We start from the raw sequence: 19,237 nt of genomic DNA on the forward strand, positions 1-19,237 counted from the left end.
TTGTAATAGGAAACATTAAAAATGCAAACCACTGTTCACATAAGACCTCCTAAAAAGAACTTCTGTGCTTTTAAAAATCAACAATCCCAAAGTTAAATGGGAGGTTAATGTGGTCCTCTCTGTGCAGTTGAGTTTGCTACATATGCAAGTGCTCTGTGTCAGCTTTCTGCAGCAGCATAAGCATATGGGACCAGACACAGATGAGGAGTTCTGAACTTTCCTGCAGACAGATGATTGAATTCAAGCTGAAGCAGCAGCACAGATCTTGCACTAGCCAGTCCAAAAATAGTAAAGAAATCCCTTTTCTACATTTACCACTGTGCGGAAGAGTTTGTGTGTTCATCAAGGAGCTCCTGGGCTAGCTAAACTTTCATAAGAGCTATAGCTCTTTATTTCTACAGTCAAAAGGATGTAAGAGTTTTGAATATTAGCATGATATTATCTCCCTTCTTGCTTTCATTGAATTCAGCAAGGCTGGCTCCACTAAATAGCACATAAATCTTAATTGTCTGTAATCTGTAATAGAAAGATGTTTTCGAAAATGGTTCCTTGGCAGACTACGATCCATTTTGTATCACTTTTTCTTGCCTTGCTCTGTCTCATTTTAGTTCTATGAGAAGGAAACAGAGATTTTTCCCTTTCTTTTTTCTTTTTGGCCTGATCTTCTTCTTGTAGCTGATATGTAAAAGCACTGATACAATGTGGTTTTTCATTTGGGCGCCGTTTTAAAGATGGATTCCATAGCATGATCTGACCAGTGAGAAATGACCCAGCACTTCCCCTTGGAATACTAACACCGAATTATCTGGCTTCCTGGGGCGTGATGGAGATGCAAGAAGAATAAAAAAAAATGACTGCACAAGAGCAGTGGTAACTGATGTAGGGTCTGCCTGCTGAGCTTTTGACCTCAGCCGTTTCTACAGTAACTGCACAATGTATTGTGCTTTCTATTCTCAAGCTCACATTGGAAGCCAATTAAATTAAAAGGCTATTCATTTCATTATATTTGTCGCCAGGATGCTCAAATAAAAATGCAAACGATTCCTGTTCAGAGTTTCCCACATCAGAGGAAGTGATATTGTACTGCTAATTTGTGATAACAATATAAACCAATATGCAATCTGCACTGATTTAAAAGATGTGCATAGGATGTACACTGAACTTACAAAACACTGATTAGGGAGATCATGAAATTAAATCTTGCAAAGGGCACCTCTTTCAAACCCTCAAGGCAGCTCTTTTTCTTGCTTTAATCAGATAGCTAATCATGGTAACTCACACTTTCCAAGAGCCAGATTCATCAATACTAGGAAACATGGATTTGTAATATTGAACAGTTACAGCCTCGGGAAAGCTTGGTGAAAATAAAAGCTGTAAAAAGGTGGTTGGTAAGCATTTTGCTGCTTTAAAAAAGGCAGTGGAAGAAATGAGAGAACAGTTCCTACTAAAAATACAGCAAAAATCATTTGAGGACTGATCGACCAATTTGAACAATAAAGAAACATATTCCCAAACACGCAGTTTTCTTAAGAACTGATTGTAACTCCAGCTCAGTGAGAAATTAACATCACAGAAAAGGAATTGACATGAAACATTATTCTACTGCCTGTATTTTTACTCTAAATAAAGCTTCTGGTATGGTTGCACGTGTCACTTAGAGTGATAGTAATTTCTGATCTGGAGGAATGACCTTCACATTGAAGCGAAGAGAGAGGACTTGAACACCATCATGCAGGATACAAAATAACAGCCTGCAACATGCCATTTATAGATCATTTTTGCAGGCTAGCAATCACAAATTGAAACTTGCCTATCATCAATGGCAGATCAGATTTTAGGGCTTTTATAATGGTCATGGTACTGAAGGCCTGTTGATACAGTAGATGTGGCTTATAATGGAGGCAGCACCCTTCATTGCAGTTTATCTAGACATGGTTGGCAGGATATAATAAGCTAAACGAGGTTGAAATGACAAAAATGTCTCGAGGCTTATGAAAACCTGGAACACTATTTAAAGGAAAACCTGGCAGTTTAGACACAATTGACACACACTTTACTCCCTTTTCAGATGGATGAAATAATTCTGGGCCAGAAGCACTCACCTGCAGTGCTGAAACTCATGGGCCTTCCACCATGGGTGAGCTTGAAGGCAGTTCTCTGGGTTGAGAAAATGAACTTGCTTCTCCTTGATACGAATAAATCAGGTTTGTTTTCTTCCTTCCCTGCCTCTCAATAAAATTTCAATCAATCAGCTGAAGTACTTAAGACAGAAAATTTGAAAGTGAAAAACTTACAGTAAAAGAAAGATTTCTTAAAATGGCTTGGAAATAGAAGCAAATATGAAAATTTCATGAAGGTCACGCAAGCAGGTCTAGCCATCCTCTACTACAGTAAGTAGAAGGCACTCAATAAAATGAAAGGCAACTGCTTTAGAGAACACTGAAGGAAAGGCTCTTTTCAACAGTGTGTTTATTATTAGCCTGAGGATTTTATGCTGCACAGTAGCAAACAGGTCAGCAGCTTAGCTGTCTTCCAAAAAGCCTGAAAAAACCCCCAGTAGTGTACTGCAAACCAAAACACCTAGAGGGGGTTTTGTATGTGTGTGCACACGCATATGTAATCTAATATAACAGGTAGAACAGCAGAAAGCAAGCTTTATAGGATAAGGGCCATAAAGTCTGTGCAGGCACATTTTTCTATAGATCACCCTGCTGTAAAGTTTCTTGAACCATCTTCTGATACGGCTGGAATGGACCCTGCTAAAAGAGGAAATAATGAATTAGAAAATCCACAGGTCTATCTGATATGGAGCTTCCAGTCTTTCTGTACCCTCTGTTGCCAATTTCCTTGCTTTGAGATAGTTTTCCTTATTACTGTAATTCCTTTGAAGAACATTGACCTTGAATCGGATGCAACAGTGATGGGGCAATATATTTTGTTGCTACCCCAGTTTGGCAACTTTGATGATGAGGTCTTGTCCTGGGTTCAGCTGTAGCAGTCATTTTTCTCCTTCTTAGTAGTTGGTGCAGTGCTGTGTTTTTGACTTTCAGCCTGGGAACAACGCTGATAACACCGATGTTTTTAGTTGTTGCTAAATAATGTTTACTCCAACCAAGGATTTTCTCAGTCTCATGCTCTGCCAGGGAGGAGGGGAAGCCAGGAGGAAGCAGAGACAGGACACCTGACCCAAACTAGCCAAAGGGCTATTCCATACCACAGCACATCATGCCCAGTGTATAAACTGGGAGGAGTTACCCAGAAGGCCCAGATCACTGCTTGGGTCGGGCTGGGTATCAGTCGGTGGGTGGTGAGCAATTGTATCCTCTCCACTTGTTATTTCCCTTATCATTATTATTATTAGTGGTAGCAGTAGTGGTTTTGTATTATACCTTAGTTACTGGACTGCTCTTATCTCAACCCGTGGGAGTTACATTCTTCCGATTCTCCTCCCCATCCCTCTGGGAACAGAGTGAGAAAAAAAGTGGGGAATGAGCAAGCTGCTGCGTGGTTCCAACTTACTGCCTGGGCTTAAACCACAACACGTCTCCAAGAAGGAAGCTTTGTCTTTGGAGATTTATTTTTGTTTGCTTCTCTAACAACCTAAGTTTCTAATAAAAAGGCCAGTAGCTCTTCAAACATTTATCTTTCTGTATGGCATCTTCCAAACTAAGCCTTTCCCAAATGTGAGTTTATTTGAAAAGATAGAATGGGAAGAGCCCATCCTGGAATTTTCAATCCATTTTTCTTAAATGAAAAAAGCTGTTTTAAAAGACTAACTTTTCTTTTTAAAAAGAAGGTATTTTTGGTGATTAAAGAAAAAAAAATTTGAGGGAGAAACTCCGAGTGGAACTCATTGCTGCAATGTAATTGTGGCCTAAGACTCAGCTAGATTTGAAGGAGGTCTTGGCTTTATAAAAGAAACAACATTTAGTTACAATAGCCAGTGATAAAGAGAAGTACAATGGAAAGGAAAGAAAACTTGTTTCATGGAAGGACTTGACAATGCATTCAGGACAAGACTCGATGGAGGACAGATTACCTCATTTTTTTCATTTTATGAAGTGTTCTGCACAATCACTTCAGGCATGTTTTACTGTCCAGCAGTATGAGAAGACCTAAGATCTGGAAGTTCATTCCTGTGCAAGTAACAAAGAAAATACACTTTTAAACATGGAAAGTATCTGACCATTCTGATGACGATGGATGTTGATGGTGTTCACAGATACTGCACCATGCACATATTCTGTTACGTTACTTTGTCCTTGTATTTTTGTTAGGATAGAAAACTTAGTACTTTTTGCATGAGTGCTGAAAAATAAAGGAGAAAATGAAAAATAAGTTTGATTTTCTCTGCAAACTTGAACTTTTTTTTAAATGTAGCTCTTTCCAAAAATAAAAAGCATTATAAAGAAAACAATTTTTGGTGAAGAATAAATCAATGGGAGTTTTTCCTGGCACATTCCACTAGAGTGGCTAATGTGCCCCAACTGTGAACAGACATTCAATGCAAGACACCAAGCAGTCTATAGGAAACCACTTAAAATCCCAGCATCACGGACATGGGGTTCCCAGCACTGGCGTCGTCTCACTCCACTTCTGCTGCATCTCAGGACTTGCTGGGCACAGCCAAAGGTGAGTAAGGAGTTTCCATGGTAGGGGCAGACAGGAGAGAAAGCTGAAGATGGGACATCCCAGCCCCACAGAATTTAACACAATCAGAAAATCCACAAGGCAACCTTGTGCTTATTCTTTAGGTGTGGGATTGTTGTGGTTTTCCCCCCACTCCTTTCTTTCATCACTGCTGAGTGGCTTGAAACTCACAGTATTGAAGGACTTATATCATTGCTATCCAGGTAATATTAGGATGTTCAGAGCAATATCTTGATTCAAAATTAAGTTGGATCACATCTCTAGGTGCACTCTTCTGCCCTCACCCTGATTTCCACTGCAGCAAAACCAAATTCAGATAAAGAGGAAACTAACAGCGAGAAATGCACCTTCTCCACAATTTATTGCTTCCACCAAGAATGAGGGGGAGACCAGTTCTTCCTCACATGCCTCAAAGCTGCTCCACCACCTTTGTATATTTGGCATAAAGGCAACTGTGAACACCAGGTCTTGAACTGCAGGGATAAGGGGAAGCAATCAGGGGGATGCAATACATTCGGGGAGGGGAGAATGCAAGTTCCTTTAAAACCATTAGGAGATAAGTACAAATTACAACATGGTAAACTGAGATTCTGTAGGACAACTATTCCTGTGGATGCTTCACCCTACCAAAAAACACTCCCAAACCCCCTACCTTTTATTCACTGAACCATTTAGGTTCCTTTCAGGCACTGTACAACATACATAATATGGTGCCAATAGAGAGAACCTATTTCTAAGAGTAAATTCAGCAGACTAAGCTGTCCAAAACACCAATCTTCAGTGATACAGAAGTAGGACATCTCTAAAAATAAGCCTTCTTGTAAGGAACATTAAATAAATAAATAAAAAAAATAAATAAATCGACTCTCAGAGTCACATCTTTAATAAAAGCTTACTAAAGAAAAAAAAAATCCTCTTGAGACTTAAACCAGAAGCTTATGCTGAGGCTTTTCTTAGTTAAAGTTGTGGTACTTTCCAAGGAAAGCTGTGGAGATAAAAGGAGTAATGCTGTAGAAGAGAATTTTATTAGTTCATTTATATAATTAGAAGTTTAAGACAGGAGGATCAGCTATGTTCTGGCTAGAAAGGTCAGATGTGAAGTCTTGAGTATTCAGATATTAGGAATCTGGCCAAAAGAAAGTTTCAAGATTAGAGGGTATTTTGACCGAACCTTTACTTTAAAGTCTCTCTCAAGTAAACTTAAGTGAATTAAATATAATTTTTCATGACTGATTAGAGGGTACATTTGACAATCAGTTGCATCTCACATTCTGCTGCCTACCAGCTGGAACATTGATGAGACTTTTTATAACTTCATTACAGCTACCTTGTGGAGCAATTTAATCATATAAAATCTTATAATACAGATGCACACGTAAAACAATACCAGCTGCTGGCTTCTGATCTTGTCATGTTGCTTTATCCCTCTACTTCTCCCCATGCTATCCAGCACACCCCCTCTGCATGGGCACCACCTTTGAAGGACACTGGCTGCAGGAACAAGCTGATTAGCTGATTCTTTTCTGCCTAACATCCAAGATGCAAAGCCCCTGAAGGAGCAGTAGGTCTTCATAGGGCCAGATCTTTGCCTCCTGAGCAAAGAGATCATCTGATAATGTAGAGGGTATTGTCGGTTTGGGGTTTTTTTCATGAACAAATAGGTTAACATGGATGATATCCACCTATCTAACTGCTTGAAGTGATTCTCCTTCTCAAAGAGGAATTCTGTGAGGCTCTGGCACAGGGTTGTCCTCTTTAGCTGAATAGCAAACCAACCCTTGTGTAAATTAAGAATTTGGGTTTTGGAGATAGAATGGCTCAATGTCATCTTTGTTGTTGGCTCTACAGCAAAACAATGGAAGATAAAAAAAGCATCGTAACCAAGTAAGGTGACAGAACTCATCAACATGCAGCACTTCTTACCATGCGGCACACTTGCAAGTACACCACATTTCAATGGTACCATTTATCTTTATAACCTTTTCTTGCTAGACTGTATTTCATTTCTTTCTTTGACTGACCTCCAACTCCTCTGACAGAAAATAAGCAGCAGCAATGAGAAAGAGAGCAGAGGCAGAGAGAAGTTAACAATTTATACCACAGACTTTGTGACTAACTGCTGAGCAGCATCTCTTCAGAATTAACATAATCTCTGAAAGGTTCCCATATGTTTGAGGCTGACTGTGTGCATGTATGCTAATCAGCTTCAAATGATAATCAAGGTATTAGAACACAACTTTGCCAAGCAAATGGCTGAGAAGATCAGCAAATATTCCTCAGTGAGAAGAAAACAGAGCTTTGAAGGAGAGAATCTGATTCGTATCAGCTTCTGGCTGATCAGCACACAGCCTGGGGAGGGAAAGAGCCCTTGCACGGGGACCACTGAAGGCAGTTTCCCTCAAGTTCGAGGAGTGTAGTAGCCAGGCTGTGTTTCTCCTGTTTCTCTCCAACAATGCAAAGAATTACCTGCAATGCAGAATGGATGTTGTCTAAAGTCCCCTTGCCACATCTGGTGAGGATTATACTGAACCATACAAGTAGCCTCAGAGAGCAGCAAGGTGCTGAGTGGCTTAGCTCTTCTGTACAGCAACAGCAGGGCAGCATGCTTCAGTCCTAACAGGGTGGCACCAATGTGTTTTCACCCCCTCTAAGCCTGGGGACTTCTCTTTCACACGACTCCTCCATCAACCCATCGTGCCATGGGCAGGCAACCACACAGATCAAGCACACACATGTTGTCCAGGCTCTATTTGCAGCAGCAGCTATATGCAGCCTCTCTCACACGTGCATGCCTTACATGACACAAACAGAGCTGATGACGATAATTTAAACCTCACATTGGTTCTCTCCACTTGCTCTCTTTCTTTGATATACAGCCTGGAGGCCTCTGCATAGGAAAGAGCAGGTGTGGAAGTTGCTAATAAGATATTCATTAAGACCAGATTTTGATGGAGATGACAAGCCAAATCACCCTCAAACTTCTGTGTCTCAGCATTCAGCTTTAGAATCACTTTATTTACAGGTAGGAAAATTACCTGCAGCAGTATTGCTGGAGAACTAAAGCCTACAGTAACATTTAGTTTCCATTTCAGCTACTCTACATCGACTATTCCCTTCGGAAATTCAGAGAACAGCTACATTGTCTGTTACACGTGTTATATAGAGACAATCAGAATGAGAAATTTGGGCACTGACCTGCCTAATTATTTTTTGGCATTCTCTCCTTTCCACCTCCAACATACATTCGTGAAGCATGAAATGCATTCACCCCTCCTGACTCACTTCTATTCTTTTTCGATCCTGACAGAACACTTGAGGTTGGCAAGTGAACTGTGCTAGGCTGGGTCATGTTTTCAAATGAAGACAAAAAACCCACAACCCTGAAGTAGATTGATATAATTTTGGTTTCATAGCTGACAATCATTTTTCATCATTGTTTTGAGCATGAAAGATTTAGCAATGGCTGCATAAAACTTCAGTGGCACAAACCTTTGATGCTCTGTCAAGCAGCTTTGCTTTTCTCCCTGTCACACACACTGCAACCACAAATTACTCCCTGGCAATCCTAGGGGAGGATTATGGAGATTATTAAATAAAAAGCTGAGGTTTAAAGAGTTATTAAAAGTACCTTTGCATTTCAGCAACAATTGTGAACAAGCAATTGTGTTCTTTGCAAAAAGCCCAATTCTCTTATTTTAAAGTGCTGATTTTTCACTCTCTCAACTAATCTCTTTGGCTGGGCATTTTCACCTCAAATTCCAAATAATCAAACTTTCATGAGCATTGCCTACTAAGAGAAAGCACCGAAACAAACAAAAAAAGAACATTAGCAATCTGCTTGTGAGTTGCAAACACATGCACCGAAGCTGAGCAGAGCACATGTTTTTCCGAAAGGCCAGTCATGCTACTTGGAGTGTGAACTCTGGAGGAGAAATCTACATGGCAATATAGAATTAGAACATAGAATTCTAGTTTATTTTAAACTGCCTTCATAAATGGATATACCATCTATTTTATTGTTAATAAAAGAAAGCAAAGCTAAGTGCTCTGAATTCAGGACTATTTCTGCCCTGGCTCAAGCTCCATGGGGCTGTCCAGAGGTTCACTTCATGACTACAAGTGATTTTTATCATCCAAACAGACTTTAGCTTTAAGATGGAAATAGCAAAACTTCTCTAAGCAATTGATCTGCCCAAGGTAATACAAGGTGGGGAGGTTAAAGAGTATCAGCATCTTCCTCAATTGGAAATTAATATTAAAGATCATTATTAAGATCTTTAAATATGAGAATGATGCTTTGGCTCTGTTGCAAACATGTTATAGGAAACTGCCCTTTTTGAATAAGCTCTAAGGCAATCCAGGAGGAGCACAGTTTAATGAAGGGATAGGAAGGAAGTAACAGTAGTAACAAGTCAATGAAATAGGCTTAGTTGTCTGTAGAAGACATGCAGATGAGTGTTTCATACATATAATCACATGCAGGCAGATAGGCATTCAGATCCCCAAAAGCTGGATTTATCCAATAATGATAGGACTAGGTAATTCACTCCAAATGACTAAAATTTCATTGCTCTCAAGATTTAAAGTGACCTCTTCAGAGACTAGACAGTGATGGAACATCAGATCTAACAGGCTTTCCCAGTCTTACATCTTAAGAAGTCAATGAGACTGTACACACACCATTTATGGGATAACTCTTGGGGGTGCTAGTACTCTCACTTCTTCCTTAGTATTTAATTATCAAATACCCAAATGAACTCCTCAGGATAAAGCTACAACTCAAAACTGATTCACTGCAAAGAGCTGTTGAATAGCATTTGACACACACACATGCAACTATTTGTAGATAATCCCCAGTCAGCAAAATACATTGACTATATTATACGTGGTTAATTATTCACCCATCTCTCACCACACAAGTTTCTCCCTCTCCCTTTTGACAAATTCCTAAAATGATCAAAATGCTGCTCACAGCCCAACAGTTTACCCAGCCTCTTGCCTTTATGTCTCCTTTCCAGTTTGCTCCCTCCAGTCCTTTAGTAAGCAAAGCCTTCTGGTTCAGTAATTTGGCAAACCAGTGAGATTTTTACTTGCAATTATATAAGTGCTGCAAGGCATTCCAGTCAGCAGGAATGCCATCTAGGAGATTCACAGCTGTAAAAATGCATAAACAGACGCTGTTCCCTACCACAGGACTTTCATTGGGTATGCAGTCTGTAGTTCTGAACACTTTGATTTATTGGAGTGAGAAGCAATGTGAAAACACTGTCAGGCTTCTGGAGCCACTGAGATATTAGACTGCTCCATTCACGTACATGAGAAGGACAGGAATCTGGTAGGATATAAATTAGAAGATCCTGGAGGTGTGGGGTGGGAGGAGGAATGATGTGGGTAAACTTAGCCTGTGATTAGCTTTAAATCCTGAGAAACATTAAACAAATTCTGGCTGTTTCCTGACCTACACCTTCCCTTTCCCACTGTTCCTGTATTTGTAATTTTCCAGCAGAAGCGCAGACCCATGCTCCCCCCCAAGTCCAGGCTTACAACCACCTGCGCCAGCAGGATCTGCCTGCTCTGTTGAGATCTTTTTGCCACATCTTCTTCAGACACCACTTATTAAGGTCTTAGACCTGATGTATTTGTAATTCTGCTGCAAAGGCCTTACTTACAGAAGATGCTACTTTGGCTAACAAGGCCTTCCACCCAGCTGTGGCTCTGTACTGCTCTCCTTTCTTCCCCTCACAGTTACCATAATCTCACTTTTTGAGGAATCTCTTTTAGGCAAGAGAAATGAGCTCTCTTTTCACCCAGTCTGCACAGTCCCTGATTTATACTATTCCTGTAGCAGCTCTCTAACTATTACAGGGTAAACTGCAGCTACACAATTCATGCTGCACAGATTTCTTAACCTGAATTAGCCTTCTGTCACTAGTGACAATTTGTATTAAATCCCATGGGCTTTGTAGACAATTATCAGTCTCGAACTAGCCTCATAACTTACTTCATATCTGATACCTTATTTTTAGGGTATAAGATTCTATATGGTATTATACATCCTCCTCAACTCTAGTCCTGTTTGCAGGTGATCTTCCTCTGCACTGACTCTTTGCAATTAGCCTGAGAAGAGCCAGCCCTCATTTTTGCTCACATCCTGCACAGAAGCATGGAACCACTGACATTCCCTGCTTTCTCATCCTCATCTTGCAGGCCTTACAGCCAGATATGGGATTTCTTTTCAGCTTCCCGAATTCACTAGTGAATCCAGCTGGTCCTCTTGCGGTAGAACCAGAGAAGCCAAACCAAAGTCAGAGCTTAAAGCCAGGATCCTCTACTACACTGACTGCTTACATAAGCTAACACAGCAAGGCAGGCTATAAGAACATAAAAATCCATACCAGTAAAACATCTTCTTACCTCATTTCGTTCTGACTTGTTTTAGAGGTTTCTCCAGCAAACATTATGAGCTGTTTAATCCTCGTTTATTTCAGCTATAGAATATTGTTATAGCATTTTTCTTACTGCAATTTTTTTTGCACAAATATCACCATTCATACTTTCTAGCTTCTCAGAAAGAAGGGACCTTTTCAACAGAGTACATTGGACTAGATATTACTACAGAGTTGTCCTTTTAAGGTATTTCTTAGGGCTCGCTCCTGGGTTGATAAGGGAAGAGAAGGCAGGTGAGCCTGCAATTTTGGGAGGGGCAATGGACTGCAGCCCTTAACCAGCCATTTTGCAGCTAAACCTTCTGTAAGGCAGCTCCCTTCCACATGGTGAACAGGCTTATTTATTCTTCTCACATCTCATATCTAATGTTTTCAATGTATCCTAAATAGAAAAGCAACCAGCTTCTGCCCTTGGATAGCAGTCCAGTTCTCCTTGATTTCACCAGCATGCATGGACTATCCAAGTAAAGAATTCACCTCGGTATAGTATTTACACTACATGCTAGTCATTAAAACGACCACCAGGTCCTGTTTCATGACCAAAGGTATAAATTCCAGGTCATTACATAAACTGACTTTATATTGCATTTGCAGAGGCCATTAACTCGGCTAGAGCCTTCTGCTCACCCTTCAGAGGAGGAACAGGGATGAAATCCTGAAACAGCAACACCTTACTCTCCTGCAGAGACACTGGTGCAAATCAGGAGAAACATTGCACATGTCACTCACTGCCTGGTCCCCAGTGGGAACTTGACCTAAATTCTGTGGCACACCAGGAAAACCAATTTGAGATCTTGCAGCTGATCTGACTAACATGAAAAGCTGAGGGAGTGCCTTCTTGTGAGTAAGACTGTGCTATGTAGCAGTTATTTCCAGGACTGTCTTAGATGTCGTGTGCCTCATTTCTCTATCTCTGAAATCGGGCTAATACTTCTCCCTCACACATAGGTGATAACGAGATGAAAGATCTCAAAGATTATGTATAGTCCATAACAACATGACAAGTTTAATTTGGTATAAATTGGCAGCAACTTTAAAGTTTCAAAAGCAATTCAATTCAGTTTTTTAGTGTTGTTTCAAAACATTAATATCTACTCTGCTACTGCAGTTTGCTTTGCAAATCCATAGCTGTCAAATACAAGTCATTAGGGAAAGGGGGAAGAAGGTGGAGGTTTTTGTAAGGAATGATCAGGAGCAAATTAATTCATGTTGGCTATGAATTTTGCATCAGTAGCTTTCAGTGCAAATCCAATTGTAGTAAACAGTTTATATTCCCCCTCTAGGTGTTGTTTTGAGCTACCTTCAGACACATACCGACCTCTTTGAATCGCTTTATAGGCTGTTCACACTGCAGAGGTTTTCTTTGCAGCTGATACCCCACGGCTGGTATCTTCAGGCTAAAAGCTGACACTGCATAGAGCTCAAGTATAGCAGCTCAGTGGAGCTGTGCTGACTGGTCGCTGAGAGTCTGATTTGTAATTAAAGAGTAGAAAACTTGCCTTCTGAAAACAGTTCTGGGATGAAGGTGTAGTCTGTGATGAACTCCATGGCTCTGGACTTTCAGACAACAGCTTTTAACATTTTTTATGCAGGACAGCATCTGGAAGAGGTATATGTTCCATCACGTAACCAGTCACAACTCACTGCCTACAAGGTTGGGCCACCCAACAGTATCATAGACTGATCCTATTCATGAAATCAGTAAAATGAACCAAGCTGAAATTAAAAGAAATTAATTCTAGGTAATTTACTTAATCCAGTTACAGGCTCTCTTTGGGGGAAAATCCACTTTGGGTGGTTTTCCCAGCAACCAGTCCTCACTGAAATCATCCTCACCTGCTACCACCAAAAAGCAATTGATGAGAGCCATCAGCCTAGTAGTAATCAATTTAAAAGAAGGAAAAAACCCAAAGAAAAGGCATAATAGAGGCCCTCCTCATGACACTCACTCTTCAGGGCTGCATGTCCATCATTAATAGCCAATACAAAATTTCTTCCAGGAATTCTTTGTGCCATTTCCACTGTCCCTCATAGTGCTGGTTGGTGGCATGCTGAAGAACTCTTCTTGCCAGAGCTCTAAACAATGCATAGACATCACTTCAACTCAGATTTGACACCTTTCCTCAAGATTAAATAGGCTATTCGCAGACAGACAACTCACTAACTTCAAAGCTCCCTGTCTTCGCTAACAAGAAACAAATTGCCTCCCCAGTGACTCCTCTCAAGGGAGTAACGCAGGATAAACCTGTGATATTTGCCTTAATTCATCTTTAAACATAAAGTGGAATAGATTTTGTTTCTTTAATATAGTTTCACATTATTTAAATGGACTTGTTTTAAAAGACAGTAACATGTTTGCTTTTGGGATATTTTGCATTTATATTTACCTTTTGGCTGGCAGTTCATTTTATGGGAAGATCTGTTGGAACTAAAGCAGTTGAGGATTACAAAGATTTTAGAAAGCATTTACATCTGAGGCCACTTTCATCCTGATTTTCAGTGATGCCACTTTTCTCAGTTCAGTGACATTTAAGAGTATTGGAAGTCTTTCAGTGACAGAGCACACCAGCAATCTCAGCTGCCTGAGGAAAGCAGGGCTTCACTGAGCTTGTCGTGATACCTGCTGCCTATAGAGCAGTTTTGATGCGCAGATATCAAAGCACTTTGCAGAGGCACTTGATTTTATCATCCCATTTTTGCAGCAGGGGAGATGTAGATATGGAGGAGAGAAGGGAAAAGTATTGTTTGAAGGGGAGCAGAAGAATGGGTATTTGTTTTTCTTTTTTACTCACAAAACAAACACCATGGATTACAAAGTGCTCGGTCACTGTCCTCTCCAGTCATGTCAAAGTACTTTGAGAACCATTATTAAGGTATTTGTTCATTACTTCGCCTTGTTTCAGGACTCACTGTCCAGTTACGTACAGTTCCCTTTGCTGCTGGAGGAACTCTGCAGCAGACAGGTATAAAAGGGGACTACACATCACCACAGTGCACAGTCAGCATCTTTTAGTTTAGTCTGACAATAAAAATGGACTTCAGTAAAATGCTGCCAATGGAAGGACCAAGCACAATTCAATTCTGGATGGAAAAGTGTATGTATGTGCAAATCTGTAAGACTGTGTAAATTCAGACATACATCAAAGTGAAAGAAAACCATTCTGGGGCTCAGCCACCAGCTCCTCTTCAGGCCACAGAGCTTCCAGGCTCCAGGCACACACACGGCTGCTGTCCTGAGAAAACAGAGCTGTTGTGCTGTTTTCGTTGCTGATCTAACCCAGAGCAGCAACACTCGGTGTCACACAGTGTCAGCGATGACACCCCATTGCCTGAACAGCTGCATCACTCCTAGCCTTTGTTTTATCTTCTGATTAGCTGCAAGAAATCAGCTGTCACACAGAAATCAGACTGATTCACATCACATTGTTTGGGAACATTATTTGTGCAAAGATTCTCTTAAGGCAGATATGAGGTTCTATATTTTTGAATGAAGTTCTGAATGCTATGAAGAGCTTGGAGAGGGGAATCAACACCTTGATCACTAGGTAAATGCTTTTGAGTTCCTCACTGGCTTTAAGATTTACTGTTTAGCCACTCCAATTCCTATCGTGCAAATGTTTCCTATATTAACAGGAGAAGAGTGATTTGTGGGCAGTGAATGGGAAACAGGACATCAATTTAACGGGGCCATTTGGGGTTAGCACAAAATGACAGAGCAGCAGGAAGCAGTTAAAAGCTTCCCCCTCAGCAATCAAAGCCCTGCAATTTGGAGTCTTTTCCTCCGATCAAGTAGTATATTGATGAGAAACCAGTTCTGATAATGACCTTTGAACGACCTCACTCTGGCCTTCTGGGGTCGTTCCTTTCTCTTACTATGGTGCCCTAACAGCACATCTTCCTCTCTCCTACCTGTCTGTGCCAGCACATTGAAATTATGGATAGATTATCCTTACTAATTCATCAATCCTACTGTAACCCAATGCACTAGTTCCTTCCTGTGTTGTCTATTTTTAAACTGCAGTCTGGAGTCAATCTGCCTCCCAGACCAACTCACATATTTCGTTCTGAGCTTTAGGTCGCTTAATTTCACTTTTTTTGGAGTTGCTGAAAAGAAACTCTCCTTCTTACAAAGGCAGACATGGAGTACTGAATGCCAGCTTTCCTTGATGGGAAACAGGAGGTGTTTGCTTTCAGCCATGCTAACGTTGGGAGTCATACTTCATTATGTGAAAAAACTCCTTCAACCAGTGACAACAAGCCTGCCAGTGCAGATTGCACTGCTGGAAAATGCTAGGAAGGAATCAGAACAACACAGTAATCTTTCAGCTGATTTTACTGGCCATTCCACAACTCACCCTTAGGGCTCAAGTTTTAAGCCTCTGCCTTTACCCAGTACCCCAGAGCTACTTATACCCATGATCACTGTGACTGCTCTGTTGGGGAGCATTCCTTGTAAAAATGGAAAGAAAAGTGACTGCCATGAGCTGGTAGGAACCCCAACTTTTAAATATCTCATATTGCACTTCAATGATTTTCAAAGCTCCCAATACCAGCTCAGAAATGCTCTAAAATGCTGACCCAGTATGAACTCACCCTGCCAGTTCATATTTGTTCAGAATATAGCAGGCTTTATGCCAGATCTGGGATCATCCATCCCCCCACAGCTGCCAGAAAGGTGACACAGAAATCACAGAACTTGCAAAGGCCATCCTGTGTACTCCAGGCTAATTCATCAGAAAGGCATCATGTTGAGCCCACGCTCAATTCACATTAAATCTGTATGAGTACTTGATAAGTGAACACAGCACCCTGCTACTGCCACCCTTGGAAACACAGGAGTACAGGAAAAGCTTCTTCTCCCAACTGTGTCTCAGGACTCCTGCTCTTTGCCACCTTATTACAAGCCAACAAAGACAGTGCGTAGAGGGGTGAAGAAGAGTGCTTGATATGACAATTACAGGTTACATTGGAAAACTGTTCTCCTAAGCAGGGTCAGTCAGCCTGCTCATGCCATGGCACTGAGGAGGAAAAACAGCTTATGTAGCACATACGATAAAGAAACTACTATACGAAGCATGGAGGACAAAGGGAAAAACATGTACAGGCTTTATTCTAAGGCAGCAAAACAACTTCTCCCTTTGTAGGGTTGAGGAAAGTCTCAAGCATAAGCAAATTTAAAAAAATCATTTAAATAGTTGTCATGACTGTATTCTTACCTTAAGTCTGTTGATTTGTCACCCACGATGACTGAATAGTTCTCCTGAAGCCAGTTTACTGTCTATTGTCTGCGCCTGATGGGAGCTGTTATTTCTGATTAGATACTTTTCCTCTGTATTCCAGGTCTCCGACACTCCTTTCTCTCCCTCAGCATCACTTCTCCCTAAGCACTAATGGTGTCTCATGCAAGTACCACTACTAGCATGCCCTGGTGGGTAAGAAGAAGAGCAAGAACATGTCACACCTTAGCTTAAGACTGCAACCAAAGGGTAATCTGGAAGTGTCTTTGTATTGTGATACCTCCACGCTCTGGACATTCTGCAGGATTTAGTATTTCTAAACTAAATGCAGTTCTTTGGTTCTTTTATTCATAAAAAGCCTCTTTACAGAAACAAGCCAGATATGCCAGGCTCCATCTCCCTATGAATTTATTTTATTGCATCACAACTTCCTAAGAACAAGGTGCTAGAGAATTTCTTCTCTAACAGGTATTTGCATGTACGCTTTTCAGGTAGATGTTGAGTCCTGTTCCCCACCACCTCCCCTGAACCCACTGGGACTGTTGACTTTACAAAGATAGAAGCATGAACTAGCCTTTGCAGAATCTCAGTTCTTATGCCCTAAAAAAGTGAATTAATGCTTATTTTCCCTTTTAAGCACAACCAGCAATTGGCTGGAGAAAGTGAGGCTAGGGAACATCCAGCACGTCCAGGAGAGCTTGCAAGCAGCTCACCAAAGCACTGAGATGTCCCACCCTCACTCAGCCAGCCCTTTCCATGACGTGCTCCCAGTACCCCCAGTCCCAGCTCACAGGGGATTGTTTTGATCACATGAAACCCTCTGGCACAGAGCAAGAATAAACAGCTCAGGGCACAGGAGAGCTGGACAGTCTCACAGAACAATAAAAGGCAAAATGGGATTCACAGTTGTGAAAAATCACATGCCACTCAGCAGCCCAGCTATAACCTTCCATCACTGAGAGCATTACGACACAGGACCCCAGTTCTTTGGCTCATGAAATCAGCTTACTCATAACAGCCTTGGAAGCTTCCACTGCTGCCTTCATGCAGTGGTCCCCCACTGCATTTTATGCCTTCTGATTCTACATGGGGCCTGAATTGTTAGACATGATGTTCAGCATGTGGTTGCTGTCAGCATAAGGCAACACAAGGTGTTTCCCCCTCAAGGAAATGGAAACCCTTCCTCTGTACTCAACCACAGCATCACCACTGACAACATCTCCCCATGCAAGCCCTTGTCTGTTGTTAGGCTAAAACCAGCCACAGTTATTTTTGAAATGCTGATGCTCCCCAAGCAGCACTTAACATCGCTGTGAAGCTTTAAAATGAGATCTAGAAAATTGCATTTGCTAGTATCTGTTGAAATGCAAACCCCTTCGGAGCAGGATAGAGGATCCCTGAAGGCCAACTATGTTATCTTAGTCTATAGAAAACAATTAGAAAGCCAATTTTCAAATGCTACAATTAAAGGCTTAATATAAATGCATTTCTGATGCTATCAACAAGCTCGAAGACTTCAAGAAGCTCTTTCAAAATACCAGCGCCTTCAAGCAAAATAGCTGTGCCTGTTTTTCCTTTGTGCTGAACAGACAATGGGCAATTTACACACACTTTCTAATCTTAAAAATACTTTATCCATGCTATGCATCTTATGTGCTATGAATTCCATACACAGACTGTAAAAATCTACATAAAACCTCACACAGATTTACTGTTCTCCCTATAGATTCATGGCTGAAGATAAAGCATACTAGGAGAAAAGCTGAGGGGAAGGCATATAAAATCTGATGAGCAGGAGTTTTGTAAGATTTAATAGAAAGGTTTCTACCTGTATTTTAGATAATCAGATTACAGTGGGATTTCAAAATTAATTTCCCTTTCTTGGGCAGTTTTATGTTGTGTTTTGGGAATAATCACACAAATGGAACACTGCAAATGAAAATCCTGGGTTTACCGAGGTCACTAGGGCAACTCCTACTGATTTCAATTGGGCCAGGGCCTCACTTTATGGGGAAGTCTTGGGGAGAATATAAATCCAGACTTCTGGAAACAGAGCAGCATGCCAAAAGGCTTTTTAATTTTATTTTGAACATGGTCACACTGCCATATGAGAAAGCAGCTCCTTTCATTGCCTTCAGGAAACCAGCAGGTATTCCTGCTCCCACTGATTGCTTACATGCATGGTATAATAGGCTGGCTGAAAAGCTGCTGCTTTTTAGTGGCCAAATCCTGCAGGTGGGCTCAAGCCCCCATCTCACCTCAGTGCCATGATCTTCTGTGGAATGCAGAGCTTGGGAGGTCCAAAAAGACGCTCCTGTTTACAGCAGTCCCAGTCAGCTCCTTTAAGGAGGTACAGGCTTGTCCTGGGCTGCAGGATAAGTAGTTTTGCCTATCAGAGGCCAAGAAATCTTGGGTTCCTACTCCCAAGAGCTGAGCACTTGCAAGAAGCCTGTTTCAGATGGGTCCTTGCCTTTGTGGAGGCAGTGGCTATCAGCTCCTGAGGATTTTCCAACTAAGTGGGAACAGAGAGTCCTTCTCCACCAAGCAGGATTTTACCTGACAAACAACTGAATTCAGCTGTTGGAGCTGAATTCAGCTTCCTCCCAAACCCAGATATATGCTATTACTTTTTCCTTCCACTTCAAACTCCTTTTTTTTTTTTCTGGTGTGAATACACACATGCTTCTCTGCATCACTGAACAAAGCGCAAGAGACACAGCTCTACCTAACATCAATTTCCAGAAGAAGTGTCTTAGCACTTCTGTCAGATTTCAGCCAGAAATAGAGAATGTCTCTTTGGATGAGATTTGCCATCCTTTATTAATCTTGTCCACTTAGTTCTTACCTGTTTACCAGAGGTAAGAGGCTCTAGCAGCACCGATCATCTCCAAGATACCTAGCAAG

At 41.2% G+C, this 19,237-nt stretch overlaps 1 long non-coding RNA gene across 1 annotated transcript; it reads right to left on the minus strand.

Moving 5' to 3' along the window:
• Positions 1–2,452: 2,452 nt before the first annotated feature.
• On the minus strand, positions 2,453–4,200 carry LOC115609851. The gene is made up of 2 exons (XR_003992011.1): positions 4,040–4,200; positions 2,453–2,759 (listed from the first exon to the last, which is right to left on the minus strand). It is a non-coding gene; the product is annotated as an uncharacterized LOC115609851 (long non-coding RNA).
• Between the last annotated feature and the right edge of the window lie 15,037 nt (positions 4,201–19,237).

This window comes from Strigops habroptila, chromosome 6 (assembly GCF_004027225.2).
Source record: "Strigops habroptila isolate Jane chromosome 6, bStrHab1.2.pri, whole genome shotgun sequence".
NCBI lineage: Eukaryota > Metazoa > Chordata > Aves > Psittaciformes > Psittacidae > Strigops > Strigops habroptila.